This window comes from Channa argus, chromosome 20 (genome assembly GCF_033026475.1).
Source record: "Channa argus isolate prfri chromosome 20, Channa argus male v1.0, whole genome shotgun sequence".
Classification (NCBI taxonomy): domain Eukaryota; kingdom Metazoa; phylum Chordata; class Actinopteri; order Anabantiformes; family Channidae; genus Channa; species Channa argus.
The window spans coordinates 11,005,362-11,031,426 of NC_090216.1; the positions used below are offsets into that span (position 1 = coordinate 11,005,362).

Below are 26,065 nucleotides of genomic sequence, written 5' to 3' on the forward strand. Positions count from 1 at the left end.
AATCGCAATATTAAAATAAAATCCAAAGCAATTAAAGAGTAGTGGTGGTGGCACACACACAAACCTAAGTAAAAACCTACTTCCCTAGAAAGGAACTCCACTAAAGCAGGAAGTAACATTTGAAATTTTTTACTCACTTACGTAAACTATATGCACTAAAATGTACCTTAAGCACATCGTACAAATTCTCCACAAAGGATGATAGTTTTAAAAAAAAAAAAAATCATAATGCTATTAAGATGAATGTGCACGTCTAAATATTATCAAAATACACATAAAGTAATAATCGTGTAGAATGATGATTATAGTACAGTATGATATTTCTAGGTACAATTTCTAGTCAGTGATTGCAGTGTTTTTCACTCAGACTTGATGACTGAATCAAACAATTATGTTTTAATTCACAGATTAATTAGGTTTTTAGCTGCTACCCAAAGATCCTTGTGTTTTGTTGTCAGAGCTGTTTCAGTTTCAAAAACCTAAAACCCATTAGATGAGGGTCTTGAAAGGTATGTTGACGTCCCTCATTTGCTTTTTATAATCTTCATCAAACATCTTCGATTGTTCAGGTGTGAAATGATTTGTCCAATCACCTACTTCACCTGTTACAAAAACAAAAAAAAAAGTACCACTACTTATTGTCAGGGTCCTTATTATTTGAACTGCCTACATTTTCCCAATTAAATTAGTGTTTGATTTTTGAACTGTGCAGAAAACTGAAAATGTTGACATCTTCAAATAGTTTGTATTAGATAACAATTTGTCCAATTTGTCATTTGTTTTTACTGAATTATACTATCTCATATTATTTATTATATGTTTTGTATACAGAAAAAAATCTGTCACGTGTATTTTCATTTCTTTGTGTATCCATCCATATCAAAATAAAACCTTATGCAATTAAAGAGTAGCAGTGGTGGCAGATACACAAACTTAAGTAAAAAGGCTTGGTATCTCTCTAGCAAAGTAATCCACCAAAGGTTGAAGTACCTTTTTAATTTCTTTACATAAATTAAAATACTAAGTACATTCACCAACATTTAATCCAATTACAAAGTACAAATTCTCTGCTATGAAATATATTTGAAATAGTTAAGGTATTTATTCTCTTTAGCTACCTCATCATACTTTTAAGACCTTGGGCTTTGGAAGTGATACATGCCCTGCACATCATTCCTGCTCCTGGATGACACTAAGAACAACCTGAATCACCTTTTCTCATGAAGGAACCGACAGAAAGGTCAAAGATTGATTGTGGGATGTGGGAGTAGTTAGCCATCGGGTTTTCTTTCATGTTCTTAAAAGATGTGAGCTCCACAATTCGGCTGATGACCTCGTCAGACAAAGACAAGTCCAGGTACCTCATAATACGCTCAATTTCACGCCGAGGATTCTGGGAGAATAAACACAATTTAAGAAGTGCTATAACATGGCATTATAACAATAATGTAACCTTACAGAACATGTAAAATACAAGCAAATTATGAGAAGATCATGAGAGGGGAAACTATTACATTCTAATTAGACAAATTGTCTTCATGATTTTTTATTATTAATAATTTGAAGACGTCCAATTCATTTTAAATATTGCCAGTAAAATTACAATTGTCTCCAACCTTTTTGTCCTGCTTAAAAAAACTAAAATTATTTAATTTTATTGTATTGTATTAACGTATAATGAAGGGATTATTTACAAGGCCACATTTTGCTAGTTGTTTAACTTTGTGGTGAATATGAAATCTGACCCTGGCAGATTTCTATCTGTATGAGTTAAGGAGAATGTACTACATGGTCCTGTATTACCTGTTCGTACAATATAATATGCTCTAAATGTCCTACTTACCTCTTTCATGTCCTCATAGAAGATGTAGAGGATATTCTTCTTCTCTTTCTCTACCCAGTAACCTTTGACATGATCATACCAGGAGCCCCATGCCACTGTAGAGACAAAATTCACTGAGTAACTAGTTTAAAAATATTGATGCCAACTGTTGAATACAAGTGTAAAGTGTTAAGCTTGGTTAGATGTTTTAATATTAATAATTCATTTATTTATGTTTGAGTCATGGTAGCGTGATAATAATTATAATTATAATAAATAATAAATAATAATTATAATATATAATAAAATAATTAAATAATAATTATACTTTTATTTTATTAGATTTCACCAGTAAAGTTCTTAACTACTTACCTTGGCCCACAGAGGCTAAATCCATTAATTATCTTGTTACAGCATGTTACTTGATGAATTACTGCAATAAACCTGGTTAATAATTTATCATCAGCATTTCCAGCTGCAGATCTCTCAATGACTTGCTGTTGGGTAATTAAGAGAATGCCATGACACATTTTCAATGATTTCAACTGTAGACTGGCATGAAATGAATTATAACAGTTATAGTTATAGTATACATTTGATGACTTATTAAGTGTCTGAAATACACTGCACCTAGAATTTACACAACTGTATTTACGTGGTCAGCAATCAGATTTAATTGTTAAAACCTTGCAAACCAATTGCCTAAAAATGACCAAATCATATTTAATTATGTGACTATAAATTCAAATTTCTGTTATATATGCATTTTTAATCCATTCTCCTCTGTCATGTTTTTTTTTAGCAATTTCCTCCCAAAATGTATAAATTCACATTACTATTAAAACAATACTATACAATACCACAATGCTATATTATTACAGCCTAAACTCCTACTGTAAGCTCTCAAAGTTGTTAGGCTCCCCCAACATCTTCTCATCCCACGGCATCAGATATAGATGCTATGTAAGGTGCCACATTGTGCGACTCCATACATCCTTTGGTGCCTCAGTTACCCTTTTTAGGAAAGTATTGGATGCTCCAGGACTGACTGTGGGAGTGACTTTATATACACAAAAAAAAAAAATGCATTAGGGTTGGGAAAAACAACTTCAGCGTAAGACAAATAAAAGGCAACAAGAGTTAGGGTTGGGCACTAAAGCTTGAAACAAAATAATGCATACGGTGTGACGATACGAACTACCTTACAACCTCACTAAAGTAACCATGCACCATGTTGTGTTACAATCATTATTAACTCACACAATGTTTCACACTAGAGTCGAACCCTGGTCTCCCGTGGACTTTTTGTCTCTGTTTTCTGTGTCTATCACTGATGCAAACAGGTACTTTAAGTGTCAGCATGTAACAGAGAAGGGACTGGAGAAAGCAACGCGTTTTTGATGCCAAAGGAATGGTTGGCTCACTGCAGCCCCAATTCTGCCATCTCTTTAGAATAAAGTGATTTGATCTACTTACACTCTCCACGCATGAACTTGTGAATGTAGCCCTCCCAGGGTCCTGGATCAGGCTGGGCCCGGTTCATACAATCAAATTAGTAGTAGCTCACCAGGTTGTCTTTGGCATTGCGTGCCACGTAGATTGTCTTTACACATGATCAGTAGGGACATATGAGAAAGGTGACAAGATGCTATGTTGAACTTTTTATGTCTTTTATTTTCAGTGTTTCATTATTATTTAAACCTTTTAACATGTATTTACAGTTCAGTCTAAAGTAATTCATTATACAGCAAGATTTGTTTCTCAGTAGAATGTGACTGATTAAGTTTTACCTTGCATTTGTTTTCCCAAAATGCAGGAGGGACAAGTTGAAAAGCAAGGTGAGTCTTGATCATTCGTGGGGGATCCAATTTCTTTAGAAGTTCAAGACCTGAGACATGAATATAGGGAGAGGTACATGTAAATATAAAAACACTTTTCTGTTTTATCATATCCGATTCCATGATCCTTTAAATCCCACTCTAAGATATTCAAATTTATTGCTGTAATATGACCTGAAATTATTTAGATTCAAATCAAATAATGGAGCTGCACTTAAGAGCTTAAAACGCCACCTCAGTATTGTCTAGGACCCTTGTAGTTACTTTTCATCCTGACTACTGACTGAACTCCTTAGTGCACATTATATAAGGGGTAGTGAATGAGTGAATAGCGAGGTATTTTGGACATGCAACATTTTTTTTTAGAAAAAGAATTAGGAACACACTGTCCAGGACCAATGGCAGACAATTTAACAGCACCTACCCAGGAAGTCAACAAGGTCAAAGATTAACTTCAAATTCATGGTGTTTTTGTTCCCTTTCTGAAAGATGTGTATTGACATATCAGGAATTAAAATTGAACATTTTGTTTTAACATTGTTCTCCCCATAACATAATTAAGGAACATTTGAGGTGTGGACCTTGTGACACTAAACTGTTTATGAGTTCACTGACCTTGTTTAAATTCTAAGAATCAAGTAGGTATAAAGAAATTTTTCCAAGAAGAGAAAAACAACTGGAAAACAATAGAAAACATTTAAACCTAAATAAGGCAGAATAACCATGGAGAGTACACACCTGAAATGGTGGCTGGAGGAGAGCAGGTCTCTAGGAACGGGCTGCGGAAAGGTGTGGGGGCTCGTTTGCAGGCTTCATTATCTCCATTGTGAAGGAGCAGGTCAATTATCTCCTGGGTCCATGTCGTCCCTTATAACCAAAAAAGTATAAATACAAGCAGAAGTAAATGAATAGGAATCCCTCTATAAAGCCAGTGAATCTCACCAGTTTGAGTAGAAATCCAAGGGGAGGACTTTAGGAAAATTAGGTCCTCACTTTTAGCTGTTCTAGAAAAGTCCAGCTATACTCATTGTTTTATGACACAACTCTTGAAAAGGTCAGTCTACAGTCGCTTTACTTTACTACTTTATTTTACTATCGATTAGATTTGTGTACTTGTTACAATAGTAATATATGGTCTTTAGGTGATTCAAACAATGTGCTTCCCACACTCATTAGCCATTAGTAAATGTATCATGAGCTCAGGGTTTTGTGGTAGCTGTGAGTCTGAGTACAGTACCTGCTTTGGGGTATGTGGCGATGAGGATGTCTGAAGGGTCAGGACGGAAGGCCCAGATGGAGTCCCAGTTATAGGCAATGTTTTTCCTGAGAGGAATTCCTTTGACTGGCATAAGAGGGAAGCGAATGATGTCCTCAGTGTAGGACATATCTTCATCCTTTGGCATGGCTGACACTATCACAAATTTACTTGAAGAAATCAAGAAGCAGAAGGCAAAATCCAGCTGTAAAATAAAGCTCCTCTTATTTGTCCTCAGACAAAGATTCACAGCTGACTTGCTTTTGTATACTATAAATTCAGTTGTTTCTTTGTCAAGCCCACAGTCAGGCTGTAGACTAAATGTCCTCTTGACTTCTTCTGGTTTTCAGTTTAAATCTCCTCCAACATCTGATCCAAACAAAAGTGTCTCTTGGTAGACTCTCCCAGCTGAAGCCTCAATCAGTCGCTCTACAATGTTTCTTGAATTGTGTTACTTTAATTTGTTTGATAAAAGTCTCAAGTAAAAAATTTATCTGACTAGTTTTTGTGCGTGTGTGTGTTTGTGTGTGTGTGTGGACTATACTACTACTATACCAACTATAATACACCTTTGGACCCAAATGTTTAATGTCAGCAAAAAGCCTTGGTTGATATAGGGCTATTATTCTCATGTCAGCTTGCCAAGGGGTGGCTGTAGCACAGTTGGTAAGGCAAGTGTTTTTGGGCAAGACACTGAACCCCTAACAACCCATTCCCATCCCCAGCTGTGCAATGTCGGTCCAAGCCCGGTAGAAATTGGAAAAATTCAGCTTGCCAAATTTTTCTATTGTACAGACATGCAGGATAGTTTGAGTATGGATTTGTTTAAAATAAGAGTGCTATAGAAGCAGCCATTTGGAATATCTGTTTAGAAGGCAGCAACTCACTAGAATAAGTTTATAGTTTTGAGCAGGATGGAATAAGTACAAGATTTAGCTTGAATCATTAGAACAAATACATAAAACCCATCACCGATAAAAGAGCTTAATTAATTTCTAACAAACAGAAGCCTGTGTGTCAAAACCAACAACAGTCTATCACAAAATAACAATATTATTACTGGAATCCCCCGAAGGGATCTGTCAGTTCACCAATCCTCTCTACACTGTACACAAGTAAGTGCTGAAGCAAGAATCCATAGATCAAAAGGTTTTTCTAAAACAATGTAGATTAGACAGACAGGATGTTACATACTGTATAACAAATAGGGTCAGTATGTTACAGGTACATTAAAAAGAAAGATAAACAATGTGCAGAGCATCAATACTTCGTATTGTCCCGTTGCTTTACACAACAGATGAACAATGGGAGTTGGTTTATTATATTTGCATAATGTTGCCATACATTATACAAAATATCTAATTAAAAAAACTGAATTACATGTGAGATTATTGAAGAAATTATTTGGAGATGAGGATCGAAGTGCAGATCAGTTAAATGTACTTTATTTTCAGCTAGAATAAATTTAAACATAATTTACAAAACATAATGAAAATACACTTTAGGAGCTATTAAACATTTAAATGATGTCGCAGATGCCTCCAGATCAAATAACAGCTTCCTGATTTACACCCATCATACAATACCTCCTAGTGTTAGTTTCTCTGGTTCCTCCCACAGTCCGAGTAAATTGTCCTACGGTGAGAACGCTTTTTTGTCTTTATACGTGTCTGTTTGTCTATGCTGGCACTGAGCTAGAGTGACGACTTGTCCAGGGTGAACCGTCTCTCTCACTCAATGACAGCTGGGACAGTCTCTAGCCCCTATGACCCTGAAGAGGATAAGTAATAGATGAATGAATTATGGACAAAGCCAGTTCGAGTGCCTGTTCTGCTTCCATGCTTGTAAAAAGGCTTGACACTTTAACCCCCCATTTAGCATATAAAAGCACTATATAAAAAATATTTATAAATTGTTTTTGAGACATTAGAGTTTGACACAGATAAAATTTTGTATTAAAGCTTTAAACTTGTATTTGTTGCAGAAGAGACTTTGTCTAAAATATATCTCATCAACGAAGATATAACCTATAACAAATATTGTACATTAGTAAACAATTAAAATGCCCTTCTGCTTTTTAGTTGTTCATCAAATGTTTACACAAAAATAAATGGAGTTTTTAGAGTCATTTTCTTTTTTCTTTGTGTGCATGTGTGTTGAACTTGAATATTTTCATTTGCATTTTTTTTGTGTCCCCTGTTCATTATTATGTGAATAGTTCTCAGGCTTGTTACTTTTATACTCTAGTCTTAGTTGTTTGTGTCTTCAGCAACGTGACAGTAAGTAGTAGTCTTAAAAAGGTAAAAATGTTTCAAAAATAGTCCAATCCATGAACTGACAATGAAAGTGTGGTCAAGAACTATCTTGACTTATAAAACCACTCAAAGAGTCTTGATGTGAGCCTTGCAAAAACAACACTCAGACTTGATGACTGAATCAAACAATTATCTTTTAATTCACAGATTAATTAGGTTTTCAGCTGTTACGCAAAGATCCTTGTGTTTTGTTGTCAGAGCTGCAACAGTTTCAAAAACCTAAAACCCATTAGATGAGGGTCTTGAAGGGTATGTTGACGTTACTCATTTGCTTTTCATAATCTTCATCAAACATCTTCGATTGTTCAGGTGTGAAATTATTTCTCCAATCACCTACTTCACCTGTATTTAAAAAAAAGCAAATGTGTGTGTTATAATTCTGTTAATATTGTGAATAATTGTGTTAGTTATATAAATCAAAAGCCATAATGTATAACACCGCATCTTCACATCAGAGAAACTGCAACTGGTGGATTTTTAGTTTTTAGCTTTTTTTTTTTTAATAATTTAAAAGATTAAACAGTTATCTAAATAATTGCTGATAAATCTTTTGCCTACTTTCAAATCCCAATTTTAAAACCCTGTCCTTGCCTCATCCCACTTCTTTCATTATAACCTTATGCTTTTCTTTACTTTTATTAAAATAATTTGTTTTTACTGAATTCTATTATCTCATATTTAATATATGTTTTTTTATATACAAAAAAGTGGTGGCAGATACACCAACTTTAGTAAACAGGCTTAGTATTTCCCTAGCAAAGTAGTGAAGTGATACATGCCCTGCACATCATTCCTGCTCCTGGATGACACTAAGAGCAACCTGAATCACCTTTTCTCATGAAGGAACCGACAGAAAGGTCAAAGATTGATTGTGGGATGTGGGAGTAGTTGGCCATCGGGTTGTCTTTCATGTTCTTAAAGGATGTGAGCTCCACAATTCGGCTGATGACCTCGTCAGACAAAGACAAGTCCAGGTACCTCATAATACGCTCAATTTCCCGCCGAGGATTCTGGGAGAATAAACACAATTTAAGAAGTGCTATAACATGGCATTATAACAATAATGTAACCTTACTGAACATGTAAAATACAAGCAAATTATGAGAAGATCATGAGCGGGGAAACTATTATATGCAATTCTAATTAGACAAATTATTTTCATTATTTTTTATTATTAATAATTTTAAGACATCCAATTCATTTTAAATTTTGCCAGGAAAATTACAATTATCTCCAACCTTTTTGTCCTGCTTAAAAAAACTAAAACAATATAATTGTATTGTATTGTATTGGAAACTTGAGCTTTTGCAAACTGGAGAAAAGATGTTGTAATCATTCAAAGTCAGCCGTGCAAGAAACGGTCTGGTATTAAACGTATAATGAAGGGATTATTTACAAGGACACATTTTGCTAGTTGTTTCAAAATGAACTGTTTAACTGTTGTGGCGAATAGGAAATCTGATCCTGGCAGATTTCTACCTGTATGAGTTAAATAGAATATACTACATGATCCTGTATTACATGTTCATACAATATACTTACCTCTTTCATGTCCTCATAGAAGATGTAGAGGATATTCTTCTTCTCTTTCTCCACCCAGTAACCTTTGACATGATCATACCAGGAGCCCCATGCCACTGTAGAGACAAAATTCACTAATTGACCCTCAAGCCAGACGATTAAATAAAAGTTCTGATGTGTTAAGCTTGGCTAGATGTGTTAAAATAAATGAGTAATTTATTTAAGCATGTGTCATGGTAGCATGTTTTATTTTCAGTGGCCTCTTTTATTTGTCTGTACAGATAGGACGACTCCATGTGTCGATAAGGTCCACACATCAGTCCAACCACAGTGTAACATATACTTCCCGCTATACTTAAATACCTAATATCTAAATGTGAAATATATTTTTTTACTCACAGCAGTACACATTTGATAAAGTTATTCTTCCCTCCACACTTAAATGGCAGCCACGGTTGCTCCAAGGGCAAAAAAGTTACATTGTCTTGGCTTCTTAAACTGCACTGGGATTATGAATCACAGCAGAATGCTCTGATCGCCTGACAGCAAGAAGGTTGTAGGTTTCTGAGTTTGCATGTTCTCCCCTTGCTTCCATGCCTGCCCTGCACTTTATTCTAACTTAAGAATAACTGGTGTAATTGAAGGTGATCATTAACTTAGTTAAACATGGTTTGTTATGCTGAACTTTCTGTGAACTCGTTAGCATTTATGTGACCTTTTATGACCTGCTGTAACCTCTAGTGGCTCTGTCTAGTTTTTGAGCTTATATGTCTCATTTCAACATCTGTGCTGTGGTATGTACTGAGGGTCAAACCACAAATCTGATAGAGACCAACCTCGTGCTTCTCTGGAAAGAGGAACAAAAACTATAGCCATGTTTATCTGTAACTACAACAGCAATTTTAATTAGTAAATAAATGTCTATGATTTTAAAATTCTTTAATTGTAAATGTTCATTGTTTGTCAACAGAATTTGTTGCACATGCTGTTCAACCTATTTTCAAAAGGTAAGTTCATTGGTTTGATTTAATTTATGACTTAAATCGCTCAAAAATACAGCAACTGCCATAGTAGATGAGAATAAAGAGCTGAAATGAGCCACAACTCAAGTGCTGGGATAATTTCTTGGCTCAGCAAACAGAAAACATCAGTTTGATTCGAGGTAAGTTGACACTGAGGAATGTGATTTAATCTACTTACACTCTCCACGCATGTACTTGTGAATGTAGCCCTCCCAGGGTCCTGGTTCAGGCTGGGTCAGGTTCATACAGTCAAAGTAGTAGTAGCTCACCAGGTTGTCTTTGGCATTGCGTGCCACGTAGATTGTCTTTACACAGTAAGGACATATGAGAAAGGCTTTTACAATACAGAGAACAGGCCATTGTGTTGCATTGTATTGTCAACCTTTTGACCACTCAGTAAAATGTGACAGATGAAGTTTTACCTTGCATTTCTTTTCCCAAAATGCAGGAGGGACCAGTTGAATAGGAAGGTGTGTCTTGATCAATCGTGGGGGATCCATTTTCTCCAAACGTTCAATAGCTGAGACATGAATACAGGAAGATGGAAATGTAAAAATATAAGAGACAAAACACTCTTCAGTTTTATGCTATGCGATCACAAGTTCTGTTAAATCCCACTTTAATATTGTGAGACTGCTACATTTCTCATCGCTGCATTATGGCCTAAAATTATTCTGTATTAAACTTTCACTCTATACCCCATGTATTTTTAATGATGTTTTAGTTAAAATAATACTTTTTGAGAAATACAAATATGCTGATTACATTTCGTACTGAGTGGTGAGAAAGTGTCCGAAATCTCAATTAACTGCTCACTATTGAGTGAACTATAGTTTACATTACATAGGGAGTAGTAAATGAATGAATTTTTAGAAAAATAATTAGGAACACAAGGCTGAAAAACTAACGTCAAGTTAATGCTATTGTTGCTCCATTTCTGAAAAGATGTGTATTGACGTGTCAGCAATAAAAACAAGTAGGTATAATGACATTTTTACAGGAGTAGGACATTGCACAGACAGACCTAGTGGAATGAACTTGATTAGAAAAGCAGAGTTTTCTTAATTTCTAAAACATGCAAACCTAATATGGCTACAATAAACAAGAAGATTACTCACCTGTATTGGGGAATTGAGGAAGGCAGAACTCTAGTAATGGGCTGCGGGCAGTTATGGGGGCTCGTTTGCAGGCTTCAGCATCTCCATTGTGAAGAAGCTGGTCAATTATCTCCTGGGTCCATGTCGTCCCTTATGTTCCAAATAACAAAAATAAACCCTGAAGTAAATGATAAGACCACACTTGACCCTAAGGACAAACTGGATGATTTCAGAAAAATTAGATCCCCACTTTTTGTTGTTCTTGAAAAAGTCCAGTAGGTACTCATTTGATATCTATTCAATTTTTGTATATGTTACAGTACTAATATTTGCTCTTTAGGTTATTTTAAAAAATGTGCTGACCACACTGATCAGCTACTTGTACATTTATTATGTGCTCAGGTTTATGTGGTAGCTGTGAGTCTGAGTACAGTACCTGATTTGGGGTATGTGGTGATGAGGATGTCTGAAGGGTCAGGACAGAAAGCAGAGATGGAGTCCCAGTTGTTGGCAGTGTGATTCATGAGAGGAATTCCTTGTACTGGGATGAGAGGGTAGCGTGTGACGGAGGCACTGGCCTTCTGAATGGCCTCATCTTCTTCCTTTGGCATTACTGACATTGTCACAGGTAACTGTAAAATAAGTCAAATTAGGCCTGTACGTTATTTCCAACAGCTCCTCTGTCAATTTTTATTTGTCCTCAGTCAAAGATTCACAGCTGACTTCTTTTTGTATACTATAAATTTAGTTGTTTCTTTGTCAAGCCCGAAGTCTGGCTGTAGACTACTTCTGGTTTTCAGTTTAAAGCCTCTCCTTCATCTGAATCCAAACAAAAGTGTCTCCTGGTAGACTCTCCCAGCTGAAGCCTTATTCAGTCAATTTGTTTGTCAAGTCAAATATTAATCTGACTATGTCACACTGAGTATGTGTGTGTGTGTGTGTGTTTTTCTCAACTATTATACACCTTTGAACCCACATGTTTAAAGTCAACAAAAAGCTTTGGTTGACCGAGTGAAAGTGCTGAAGAAGCAGCCTTTTGGAATATCTGTTTAGAAGGCAGCAACTCACGGGAATAAAGATAAAAATTTTGCTTCCTGAGAACAAATACATAAAACCCATAACTGATAAAATAGCTTAATTTCTAACAAGCAGAAGCCAGTGTGTTAAAATCAACAACAGTCTGTCAAAGTTAAACAATGTTAAAAGTGGAACCCCTCAGGGATCTGTCAGTTCACCAATCCTCTTTACCCAAGTGCTGAAACAAGAAGATAGCAATAGATATAAAGAAAATGAGACAATGTTATAATATAAGGAAGTTTTCTTCACTGAAATTATGTTTTTTTCCTTTTTTACGTTGACTTTACATATAGAGACAGTACGTTACAGGTTACAGTAAATAGAAAATTAGGGTGAACAATGACCAGAACTTCCATCCTTAATCAAAAAAGAAACAAGAAGAGTAGATAACATATATTTATTTATTCAATAATTATACCAAATATTGAAATTTTTGAAGAAATTACCAAAACCTACCTTTGAGCTGAGGATCAATATGATAAGATAAATGTACTCAATTTTCGGCAAGAGTAAATTTTACAAATTCACACTGGCATGGGTTTCCTCTCGATTACTCTGGTTTCCTTCCACAGTCCAAACTCATGCATGTTAGGTTAACGGGTGACTCAAAATTATCTGTTGGTGTGAATGTGAGTAAGAATGGTTGTTTGTCTGTATATGTCTCTGTCCTGGGTTTACGTGACCTCTTGCTCAGTACCTTAACAAAACCAGTAAGGTGTCACTGTAATAACATTACCTTTTCCAATAAAAAGTAGTCTAAAAAGTTAAATACATTTTCAACAATATTACAGTTAATCCCAAAAAAACAACTAGTAATGTTACCACATCAAAGACTGATTTGAAATCTGAAGTGCCCTGCACAAGATTTGTCCCAGATTTTTAATGGTCACTGTGGAGGTTTTTTTTAATACTGAGAGACAACAGTAGGAAGCAGTCAAACAAGACAGATACAATGTAAGCAACACCCAGGGACCAGACTAGACCGTAATTAGTTCAAACACACACGTAAGAGGGTAAATTAACAGGGCCAAATGAACTAAACAGGAATAGACAGATGGGAATAAAACCTAAACAAACCAAACTAGAGGCAATGGGAAATTAACAGGGGTAACTAATACAGGGAACAGGGTAAAGTAAATAAACTGATAAACTAATGCAAACCTAACAAAGGAGAACCAAACCACGATAACAAGAAATAACCAAACCACAAAACTAGGAATAACAAAACCACATAACAAGGAAACACCAAACCATAGACCAAAAACCTGGACAGAGTCCGGACAGGAATCAGCCGTGATACAAACTTGTGAAAAATGCAAACAGATTACTAACACACACTTACATACTACAAACCAGCAGAGAATCACGGGGAGAGCAGGGTATAAAAGAACTGGGGAACAGGTGAAACAAATCAGGACAAAACAAGGAAGATAAAGACAGCAAACAGACTCACAGGAAGAGACACAAGAGGATCAATAAAATAAAAGCCAAAACATGAAATTAAGCTAGATAACTTAAACATGGGGACAGGACTGTGACAGTTACAATGTTCAACACCCAGACTGGATGAATAAATCCAAAAGATATCTTTAAATTCACAAATTAATTAGGTGATGGTACCAAAAAATCTCAGTGTTTTGTTCTCCGAGCTGCATCAGTTTCAAAAACCTAAAAACCATTAGATGAGGGTCTTGAAGGGTATGTTGACATCTTTCATTTGCTTTTCATAATCTTCAAACATATTCGATTGTTCGGGTGTGAAATGGTTTATCCAATCACCTACTTCACCTGTTTGTTTTTTTTAAAAAGAAGAATACAAATGTGTTAGTTATATAAATCAGAAGTCATACTGTATTTATACCTGAGACGAAAGTTCTGTATCACTGTTTCAAAAACAGTCTATGGTTGAACAAGTACCACAACTTATTGTTAGGATCCTTATTAGTTGATCTGCCTACATTTTGTTAATTAAATTATTGTTTTTTAAAAAAAAACTGTATATGACATCTTCATAATGTTTGTTTTGGATTTAAAAAAAATCTAATCTAACTAAAAAAATCTAACTATGCTACAAGAAAAAACAAACAAATCTTCACATTGGTGAAACTGCAACTGGTAGTTTTTGTTTTTTAATAATGATTAGAAAATCTTATTTGATCCATCAACATCAGTTGTTCTATGAGCCAACATCAATATTTACTGTAGTTATTTTATCTACAGACCATTTAATCAGGTAATTATTTTAGCTATTGATCATAAAACCAGCAAGATATTCAGAGACCTATTGTGCTGTTCCAACATACAGGTGCATTGGCAATATCAAAACCAAACCTAATGCAATTAAAGAGCAGCTATGGTGGCAAATACAAAAACTTAAAGAAAAATGGAAGCATTTTCCCAGCGAGGTAATTCACCAAAGGTTGATGTAATGTTTGAAATTCTTTACATAAATTGAAATACTAGATACATGCACCAAATCTACAGGCAGCTGTAAAATATGGCATCTGAGAACATGATGTTATAATAATAATGTAACTTTACTGAACATGTAAATGGTAAATGGCCAATTATACAGAGCTTTTATCCAAAACGCTTCCGATGCCGGTGGTTGCCACGCAAGGTGCTCACTTGACCCACCGAAGGCACTGGGGTTCAGTGTCTTGCCTTCGGTGGGTCAGGAATGTAGCCAGGAAACACATAGCCAGGAAACACATAGCCAGGAAATAATACGCTTTCTATTAAACTATTTTAGTAATTGTTATTATTAATATGCCAGTGAAATCTTTTTTCTTTCACAAAATCTGCAAGCTATTTGTCCTGTATTGTAATGGACAGTTTTTTCAAACTGGAGACAAAGTTATAAAATATGCAAGTAGTGGTACTAAACTCCTAATAAAGGGATTATTTACATGGCTACATTTTGTTAAATGCTTTTAAATACACTTTTTGACTTACGGGGGGAATAGGAAATCTGATCCTGTCTGATTTTTCCTATATGAGTTACAGAGATTGTACTACACAGTCTGGTATTACCTGCTCTGTACATTATAAGAGGCTTCAAATGTCCTACTTACCTCTTTCATGTCCTCATAAAAGATGTAGAGGATATTCTTCTTCTCTTTCTCTAACCAGTAACTTTTGACATGATCATACCAGGAGCCCCATGCCACTGTAGAGACAAAATTCACTGAGTAACCCTCTTAAAACATTAACGCCAAATGATTAAATATTAATTCTTATGTGTTAAGCTTGGGTAGATGTTTAAATCTTTTATCTGGATGGCCAACACCCCCGGAGCAGCAAAATGATAACTCAAGAAAAAGAGAAATTAAATGAATACAGTTAAACTTAATAACAAGAAACCCAAACTTAAGGAAAAAGGTAAGTGAAAACATTACCAAACAAACTTAGGGTGTGGCCGAGGCTGTGGCCATCACACACCCCCCCCTTCAGGATTCTCACTGGCACAGTAAGAGAGGTAGTCCGCTGTTACATTACTTCTGCCTGGAATATGATGAACGGAGAACCTGAAGGACTGCATGGCCATGTACCAATGAGTGATCCTCCCATTTGTGTCCTTCATTCTCTCCAGCCACTGAAGAGCCTTATGGTCAGTCTCCAGAGTGAATTCCCTGCCGAGCAGGTAATACTTGAGGGAGTCAAGAGCCCACTTGATTGCAAGTGCTTCTTTTTCCACCGTAGAGTAACGAACTTCCCTAGGAAACAGCTTGCGGCTGATGTAAGCCACTGGGTGCCGGTCATCTTCTGCTCCCTGCAAAAGTACAGCCCCTAGTCCCCTCTCAAATGCATCAGTTTGTAGTACAAAGTGTGTGTCAAAATCAGGACTGTGCAAAACAGGTTCCTTACTTAGTGACTGTCGAATATCATGAAAAGCTGCCACTGGGTCCTCCGTCCATTGGAGCTGATTGGGGCACTTTGATCCTGTCATGTCTGTGAGCAGGGCTGCCCTAGAGGAGAAATTGGGGATAAACCGATGGTAAAACCCAGAGATTCCCAAAAAGGACCTCAACTGCTTCTTTGTTTGTGGTAAAGAGCAGGACTCCATGGCTATGACCTTGTCAACCTGTGGTCTAACAACCCCCAAATAACAACCAATAACAAAGCCCAAATACGCAGTCTCCATCTTAGCAATGGGACACTTGACAGGATTAATGGTCAAACCAGATGATTTCAGCTTCTGCAATACTACTCGCAGATGTTCCAGGTGTTCCTCCCAAGTAGCACTGAAGATAACAATATCATCAAGGTATGCTGAAGCAAATTCAGTGAAGTCACACAGTACCTGATCCATGAGTCTCTGAAAAGTTGCAGGAGCCCCATGTAGCCCAAATGGTAGAACAGTGAATTGAAACAGGCCCCATGGTGTTCAAAATGCTGTCAGCTCACGAGACCGCTGAGTGAGGGGAACCTGCCAATATCCTTTACATAGATCTATAGTTGTCAAGTACTTTGCCTTACCCAAGAGTTCAAATAAGTCATCAATTCGAGGAGTAGGATATGGGTCAAACTGAGAAATTGAATGAGGTACCTGAAATCAATACAGAACCTTATAGTGCCATACTTCTTTGGGACAAGAACAACGGGATTGCACCACTCACTTCTTGATGGTTGAATTATTCCTAGTGACAACATCAGGTCCACCTCCTTCTTCAATGAGACTAACAGACGCTCAGGGATCCTATAACTCATACGTCTCACAGAAGCTCCATCTTTTAAGATAACATCATGCTCAACCATATTTGTCCTTCCAGGATTTTCTTGAAAAACATCAGAGGTACATAACACCTGGGATTGTTTCTCTTCTGAAAGATGGTGGAGATCAAGGTCTGCAGTCCCAGAAGATAGCAAATATTATTCATCTACCTCCTCTTCTTCCTGCACACTCTTGATGAACAAAACCTCCACTGGTCTTTCAGGCCTGAAAACCCACTCCTTAAGTAGGTTTACATGCAGTATCCTGGTGGTGCGTTTATGTCCTGGGGTGGCAACCTTATAAGTTGTTGGTCCAAGCTGCTCCTGAATTTCAAAGGGCCCCTGCCACTTGGCCAGCAGCTTACTGTCCTCTGTAGGCAACAATACAAGTACCTTTTGGCCTGGGGCAAAGGTCCTCTGCCGGGCTAACCGATCATACCATGTCTTTTTCTTGCTGCTGTGCCTCAACCATATGTGCCTTTGCTAGCCCACTCATCTTTTCTAAACGCTCTCTCATCTGCAACACATAAGACACAATATTTACAGGCCCCATCCTCCCCTGGTCACCCTCCCAAATCTCCCTCAACAGCAAAAGAGATCCCCAACTTCGTGACCATACATAAGTTCAAAGGCGTAAAAGCCAGTGGATGCTTGGGGAACTTCCCGGTATGCAAAGAGTAGATATGGCAGCCCTTGATCCCAGTCAGATCCAGTATCATTGACAAATTTGCGCAGAATCTGTTTAAGGGTCTGATTAAACCTTTCCGTCAAACCATCTGTTTGAGGATGTAAGGGGTTGTTCGCAAGCTGCCAATACCAAGCAGCTGATAACCCTGTTTAAGCAGAGTAGACATAAAGTTAGTACCTTGGTCAGTTAATATCTCACAGGGAAATCCTACTCTAGAAAAAAACTGCACCAGACAGAAAGCAACAGCCTTTGCTTTGACTGACTTTACGGAAGACTTCTGGATATTTGGTAGCATAGTCGGTGATCACAAGGATGTAGCGATTTCCAGCTCTAGTACTCTCCACTGGACCGACAATGTCCATGCCCAAGCGTTCAAAAGGGGTAGAAATGATTGGAAGAGGCTGGAGAGGAGCTCTGGAGGGCGTGTTGGATGAAGTCATCTGGCACTGAGGGCAACTCTTACAAAATTGAGCAACATCAGTACGCATACCAGGCCAATAAAATTGTCGTTTAATACGTGCTGTGGTTTTGTGCTTTCCCAAGTGGCCAGCCCAGGGAACAGAATGACCCAGAGTAAGAACACCCTCCCGAGCAGCCTGGGGGACAACTAGCTGGCTGGCTGCTCCCTGCTGACGATAAAGCCACCATCATATAAATAGAATTCCTCCTCTAGATTGCAGTCAGCCGCAGTACCTTTCTTCCTCTCTTTTGCCTTCTGCAATAGTGGGCTCAAAGCTGGATCATTTGCAAGCTAGTAATGTTGGTAGGAATCTTAAAGTCTATCTGTACCTCAGGCACAGGATCAACTGCTGCTTTAAAAACTGTACGTTGGAACTTTTCCTGCCTCCTCTCTCTGCGTGACTTGTTAGACTTCCCGGGTGCCGCTTCCAGGCCAGCAGCAAAGAAGGGCAAGGCACTAAGTGTTTCCAGCAGCTGATCTGACTTTTTAGATTGAGCTCTAGTCATAGCCCCACAGCATTTTTGGTTTAAGTATAACAAATCCAAGAGTACTGGCAGATAACGACATAATACCACAGAAAATGATAAATTCTGTACAACTCCGACATTCAGAAGGTAGACCTGTCCATGCACCTTTAAATACACATCTGCTGTAGGATAAGCTTTTTCGTAGCCATGCACACAGCAAATGTGAACTGTCTCTAACACATACCATGTTAGGTGGTAGCATTTTACTATGCACCAAAGTCTGATCATTGCCAGTATCAATTAAAGCCTCAACAGCTTGTCCATTAACTTCAACCGTTGTCAGTCTCATTTTTTGACTACCATCAGTTCTCGATTCAACAGTAAATCGAGGTACCAAGCACATCTGAGTTAGCTTAACAGGGTTTTTTGGACAGACTGGTTTAGTATGGCTCTCTTGCCCACAGAGATAACAGACTGGCAGTTTGCCATAAGGTTTTGAAAATATCTTTCCTGGCTCCGTCTCCCTTGTGGGAGACTTACCCACACTGGTGACTTGTCTGTGATGGTGCTGAGGGGCTGTTGGCTTTGTTGTTTTCCAGGCGGTGTAACTCCAGGGCTGATTTTTCTTACGAGCAGCCACAAACACATCAGCTAATGCGGCTGCCTCAGCCACTGTTTCTGGGCTATGTTCTTTAAGCCACACCTGTAACTCAGGAGACACCATTCTCAAGTATTGTTCAAGAATAATTAATTCACTTATTTCTTGTGTGGTTTTACAATTTGGCCGGATCCATTTCACATACAGTTCCTTAAGCCTTGCATTTAGCTCTCTTGGGCTTTCGTCCGGATTAACCTCCATGGAGCGAAATCTTTGTCTATAGGTTTCAATATTTATATCATACTTTGTTAGAATAGCTGATTTTACATAGTCATAATCCTGTGCATCATCCAGATCCATGTGTACATAAGCACCTCTAGCCTTACCAGTCAGCAGGGGTATCAGATAGAAACCCCAGTCAGCTTTAGGCCAACGACATGCTGCAGCAATACGCTCAAATGTAACAAGAAAATATTCAATATCATCATCATCTGAAAGCTTTTGTAATCTGGGTACATATTGCAACTGGGACTGACCTGGTGGAAACTGTGGCAGAGTATTCACTTCCAAAGAGGGAGTTATTTTAGAATGCAACTTAGTGTTTAGATTGGATAAATCAGAATCTGATGGACCAGGCTCTGCTGGAGGAGAGTCAGGGACAGGTGATGTGCGGACCTGCACCTCAAGCTGCAACAACTGGAACTGATGTTGTAGTGCTTTATAGCGTTGTTCCTGTCTTAGAGCTTCCACTTTATTTTGAGCCTCACGTGCTTCTTGCTGCCCCATGAGGGTCTGAAGGGTTGCATACAGACCCGAAATGTTAGGCTCTTTGCAGAAGAGACTTTGTCTAAAATATATCTCATCAAAGAAGATATAACCTATAACAAATATTGTACATTAGTAAACAATTAAAATGCCCTTCTGCTTTTTAGTTGTTCATCAAGTGTTTACACAAAAATAAATGGAGTTTTTCAAAATCCTTTTCTTTTTTCTTTGTGTGCGTGTGTTGAACTTATATTTAATAATATTTATTTATATATTTGTATAATAAACTTATAAAACCACATATAAACCAAAGAGTCTTGATGTGAGCCTTGCAAAAACAACACTCAGACTTGATGACTGAATCAAACAATTATCTTTTAATTCACAGATTAATTAGGTTTTCAGCTGTTACGCAAAGATCCTTGTGTTTTGTTGTCAGAGCTGCAACAGTTTCAAAAACCTAAAACCCACTAGATGAGGGTCTTGAAGGGTATGTTGACGTTACACATTTGCTTTTCATAATCTTCATCAAACATCTTCGATTGTTCAGGTGTGAAATTATTTCTCCAATCACCTACTTCACCTGTATTTAAAAAAAGGAAAGGCGATTACTGTGTTATAATTGTGTTAATATTGTGAATAATTGTGTTAGTTATATAAACCAAAAGCCGTAATGTATGAGACCAAAGTTATGTATCATTGTTATAGTCTATTGTTGAATAAGTTACTGTTAGGGTCCTTAGTTGATCTGCCTTTATTTTCCTAATTACTGTTTGATTTATAAACTGTGCAGAAAACTGAAAATGTCGACATCTTCAAATAGTTTGTTTCAGATAACAATTTGTCCAAACCTTAAAAAGACAAATTACTATGCTACAACATATGCAAAACACCGCATCTTCACATCAGAGAAACTGCAACTGGTGGATTTTGAGTGTTTAGGTTTTTTTTTTTTTTAATAATTTAAAAGATTAAACAGTTATCTAAATAATTGCTGATAAATCTTTTGCCTACTTTCAAATCCCAATTTTAAAACCCTGTCCTTGCCTCATCCCACTTCTTTCATTATAACCTTATGCTTTTCTTTACTTTTATTAAAATAATTTGTTTTTACTGAATTCTATTATCTCATATTTAATATATGTTTTTTTATATACAAAAAAGTGGTGGCAGATACACCAACTTTAGTAAACAGGCTTAGTATTTCCCTAGCAAAGTAGTGAAGTGATACATGCCCTGCACATCATTCCTGCTCCTGGATGACACTAAGAGCAACCTGAATCACCTTTTCTCATGAAGGAACCGACAGAAAGGTCAAAGATTGATTGTGGGACGTGGGAGTAGTTGGACATCGGGTTGTCTTTCATGTTCTTAAAGGATGTGAACTCCGCAATTCGGCTGATGACCTCGTCAGACAAAGACAAGTCCAGGTACCTCATAATACGTTCAATTTCACGCTGAGGATTCTGGGAGAATAAACACAATTTAAGAAGTGCTATAACATGGCATTATAACAATAATGTAACCTTACTGAACATGTAAAATACAAGCAAATTATGAGAAGATCATGAGAGGGGAAACTATTACATGCAATTCTAATTAGACAAATTATTTTCATTATTTTTTATTATTAATAATTTTAAGACATCCAATTCATTTTAAATTTTGCCAGGAAAATTACAATTGTCTCCAACCTTTTTGTCCTGCTTAAAAAAAAACTAAAACAATATAATTGTATTGTATTGGAAACTTGAGCTTTTGCAAACTGGAGAAAAAGTGTTGTAATCATTCAAAGTCAGCCGTGCAAGAAATGTTCTGGTATTAAACGTATAATGAAGGGATTATTTACAAGGACACATTTTGCTAGTTGTTTCAAAATGAACTGTTTAACTGTTGTGGCGAATAGGAAATCTGATCCTGGCAGATTTCTACCTGTATGAGTTAAATAGAATATACTACATGATCCTGTATTACATGTTCATACAATATACTTACCTCTTTCATGTCCTCATAGAAGATGTAGAGGATATTCTTCTTCTCTTTCTCCACCCAGTAACCTTTGACATGATCATACCAGGAGCCCCATGCCACTGTAGAGACAAAATTCACTAATTGACCCTCAAGCCAGACGATTAAATAAAAGTTCTGATGTGTTAAGCTTGGCTAGATGTGTTAAAATAAATGAGTAATTTATTTAAGCATGTGTCATGGTAGCATGTTTTATTTTCAGTGGCCTCTTTTATTTGTCTGTACAGATAGGACGACTCCATGTGTCGATAAGGTCCACACATCAGTCCAACCACAGTGTAACATATACTTCCCGCTATACTTAAATACCTAATATCTAAATGTGAAATATATTTTTTTACTCACAGCAGTACACATTTGATAAAGTTATTCTTCCCTCCACACTTAAATGGCAGCCACGGTTGCTCCAAGGGCAAAAAAGTTACATTGTCTTGGCTTCTTAAACTGCACTGGGATTATGAATCACAGCAGAATGCTCTGATCGCCTGACAGCAAGAAGGTTGTAGGTTTCTGAGTTTGCATGTTCTCCCCTTGCTTCCATGCCTGCCCTGCACTTTATTCTAACTTAAGAATAACTGGTGTAATTGAAGGTGATCATTAACTTAGTTAAACATGGTTTGTTATGCTGAATTTTCTGTGAACTATTGTACTCGTTAGCATTTATGTGACCTTTTATGACCTGCTGCAACCTCTTGTGCCTCTGTCTAGTTTTTAAGCTTATATGTTTCATTTCAACATCTGTGCTGTGGTATGTACTGAGGGTCAAACCACAAATCTGATAGAGACCAACCTCGTGCTTCTCTGGAAAGAGGAACAAAAACTATAGCCATGTTTATCTGTAACTACAACAGCAATTTTAATTAGTAAATAAATGTCTAAGATTTTAAAATTCTTTAATCGTAAATGTTCATTGTTTGTCAACAGAATTTGTTGCACATGCTGTTCAACCTATTTTCAAAAGGTAAGTTCATTGGTTTGATTTAATTTTTGACTTAAATCGCTCAAAAATAAAGCAACTGCCATAGTAGATGAGAATAAGTGACTCGAGTGCTGTGATCATTTCTTGGCTCAGCAAACAGAAATCACAAGTTTGATTCAAGGTAGGATTGATACTGAGGAATGTGATTTGATCTATTTATACTCTACTTTTTTGGTAATAATTGATAATACTGCTAGCCCTTTATTGCTGTATATATACATAATGTGTGTATGTATTGAATGAATGTAAGTGTAAGCGCAAAGATTTACATGTTAAAGGGTTAAACTTTTCTGATTTATGAAAAACTAGAGTGTTGTGGTCACATCTTGGCTCAGCAAACAGAAAACACCAGTTTGATTCGAGGTAAGTTGACACTGAGGAATGTGATTTAATCTACTTACACTCTCCATGCATGAACATGAACGTGAATGTAGCCCTCCCAGGGTCCTGGTTCAGGCTGGGTCAGGTTCATACAGTCAAAGTAGTAGTAGCTCACCAGGTTGTCTTTGGCATTGCGTGCCACGTAGATTGTCTTTACACAGTAAGGACATATGAGAAAGGCTTTTACAATACAGAGAAGAGGTCATTGTGTTGCATTGTATTGTCAACCTTTTGACCACTCAGTAGAATGTGACAGATGAAGTTTTACTTTGCATTTCTTTTCCCAAAATGCAGGAGGGACCAGTTGAATAGGAAAGTGTGTCTTGATCAATCGTGGGGGATCCATTTTCTTCAGACTTTCAATAGCTGAGACATGAATACAGGAAGATGGAAATGTAAAAATATAAGAGACAAAACACATCTTCAGTTTTATGCTATGCGATCACAAGTTCTGTTAAATCCCACTTTAATATTGTGAGACTGCTACATTTCTCATCGCTGCATTATGGCCTAAAATTATTCTGTATTAAACTTTCACTCTATACCCCATGTATTTTTAATGATGTTTTAGTTAAAATAATACTTTTTGAGAAATACAAATATGCTGATTACATTTCGTACTGAGTGGTGAGAAAGTGTCCGAAATCTCAATTAACTGCTCACTATTGAGTGAACTATAGTTTACATTACATAGGGAGTAGTAAATGAATGAATTTTTAGAAAAATAATTAGGAACACAAGGCTGAAAAACTAACGTCAAGTTAATGCTATTGTTGCTCCATTTCTGAAAAGATGTGTATTGACGTGTCAGCAATAAAAACAAGTAGGTATAATGACATTTTTACAGGAGTAGGACATTGCACAGACAGACCTAGTGGAATGAACTTGATTAGAAAAGCAGAGTTTTCTTAATTTCTAAAACATGCAAACCTAATATGGCTACAATAAACAAGAAGATTACTCACCTGTATTGGGGAATTGAGGAAGGCAGAACTCTAGGAATGGGCTGCGGGCAGTTATGGGGGCTCGTTTGCAGGCTTCAGCATCTCCATTGTGAAGAAGCAGGTCAGTTATCTCCTGGGTCCATGTCGTCCCTTATGTTCCAAATAACACAAATAAACCCTGAAGTAAATGATAAGACCACACTTGACCCTAAGGACAAACTGGATGATTTCAGGAAAATTAGATCCCCACTTTTTGTTGTTCTTGAAAAAGTCCAGAGTCCTGTAGGTACTCATTTGATATCTATTCAATTTTTGTATATCTTACAGTACTAATATTTGCTCTTTAGGTTATTTTAAAAAATGTGCTGACCACACTGATCAGCTACTTGTACATTTATTATGTGCTCAGGTTTATGTGGTAGCTGTGAGTCTGAGTACAGTACCTGCTTTGGGGTATGTGGTGATGAGGATGTCTGAAGGGTCAGGACAGAAAGCAGAGATGGAGTCCCAGTTGTTGGCAGTGTGATTCATGAGAGGAATTCCTTGTACTGGGATGAGAGGGTAGCGTGTGACGGAGGCACTGGCCTTCTGAATGGCCTCATCTTCTTCCTTTGACATTACTGACATTGTCACAGGTAACTGTAAAATAAGTCAAATAAGGCCTGTACTTTGTTTTTGATAGCTCCTCTGTCAATGTTTATTTGTCCTCAGTCAAAGATTCACAGCTGACTTGCTTTTGTATACTATAAATTCCAGTTGTTTCTTTGTCAAGCCCACAGTCAGGCTGCTGACTAAATGTCCTCTTGACTACTTCTGGTTTTCAGTTTAAATCCTCTCCTTCATCTGAATCCAAACAAAAGTGTCTCCTGGTAGACTCTCCCAGCTGAAGCCTCATTCAGTCGCTCTACACTTTTTCTTGAATTGTGTTATTTTAATTTGTTTTATAAAAGTCTCAAGTAAAAAATTAATCTATGTCACACTGAGTGTGTGTGTGTGTGTGTGTGTGTGTATGTGTGTGTGTGTGTGTGTGTGTGTGTGTGTGTGTGTGTGTGTGTGTGTGTGTGTTTTTCTCAACTATTATACACCTTTGGACCCAAATGTTTAAAGTCAACAAAAAACCTTGGTTGACCGACTGAAAGTGCTGAAGAAGCAGCCTTTTGGAATATCTGTTTAGAAGGCAGCAACTCACGGGAATAAAGATAAAGATTTTGCTTCCTGAGAACAAATACATAAAACCCATAACTGATAAAATAGCTTAATTTCTAACAAGCAGAAGCCAGTGTGTTAAAATCAACAACAGTCTGTCAAAGTTAAACATTGTTAAAAGTGGAACCCCTCAGGGATCTGTCAGTTCACCAATCCTCTTTACCCAAGTGCTGAAACAAGAAGATAGCAATAGATAGCAATATGTGACCTCTTGCTCAGTACCTTAACAAAACCAGTAAGGTGTCACTGTAATAACATTACCTTTTCCAATAAAAAGTAGTCTAAAAAGTTAAATACATTTTCAACAATATTACAGTTAATCCCAAAAAAACAACTAGTAATGTTACCACATCAAAGACTGATTTGAAATCTGAAGTGCCCTGCACAAGATTTGTCCCGATTTTTAATGGCCACTGTGGAGGTTTTTTTTAATACTGAGAGACAACAGTAGGAAGCAGTCAAACAAGACAGATACAATGTAAGCAACACCCAGGGACCAGACTAGACCGTAATTAGTTCAAACACACACGTAAGAGGGTAAATTAACAGGGCCAAATGAACTAAACAGGAATAGACAGATGGGAATAAAACCTAAACAAACTAAACTAGAGGCAATGGGAAATTAACAGGGGTAACTAATACAGGGAACAGGGTAAAGTAAATAAACTGATAAACTAATGCAAACCTAACAAAGGAGAACCAAACCACGATAACAAGAAATAACCAAACCACAAAACTAGGAATAACAAAACCACATAACAAGGAAACACCAAACCATAGACCAAAAACCTGGACAGAGTCCGGACAGGAATCAGCCGGGATACAAACTTGTGAAACAGTAGGGAGCGTTTTTTACAGTTCTTACTATCGTTTGACCTGGGCATAGGAG

At 37.0% G+C, this 26,065-nt stretch overlaps 2 pseudogenes; both read right to left on the reverse strand.

Moving 5' to 3' along the window:
* Positions 1 to 470: 470 nt before the first annotated feature.
* LOC137106088 (uncharacterized) lies at positions 471 to 11,502 on the reverse strand (annotated as a pseudogene).
* An 8,490-nt stretch (positions 11,503 to 19,992) lies between these two features.
* Positions 19,993 to 26,035, reverse strand: LOC137105806 (sulfotransferase 1B1-like; annotated as a pseudogene).
* Positions 26,036 to 26,065: the final 30 nt, after the last annotated feature.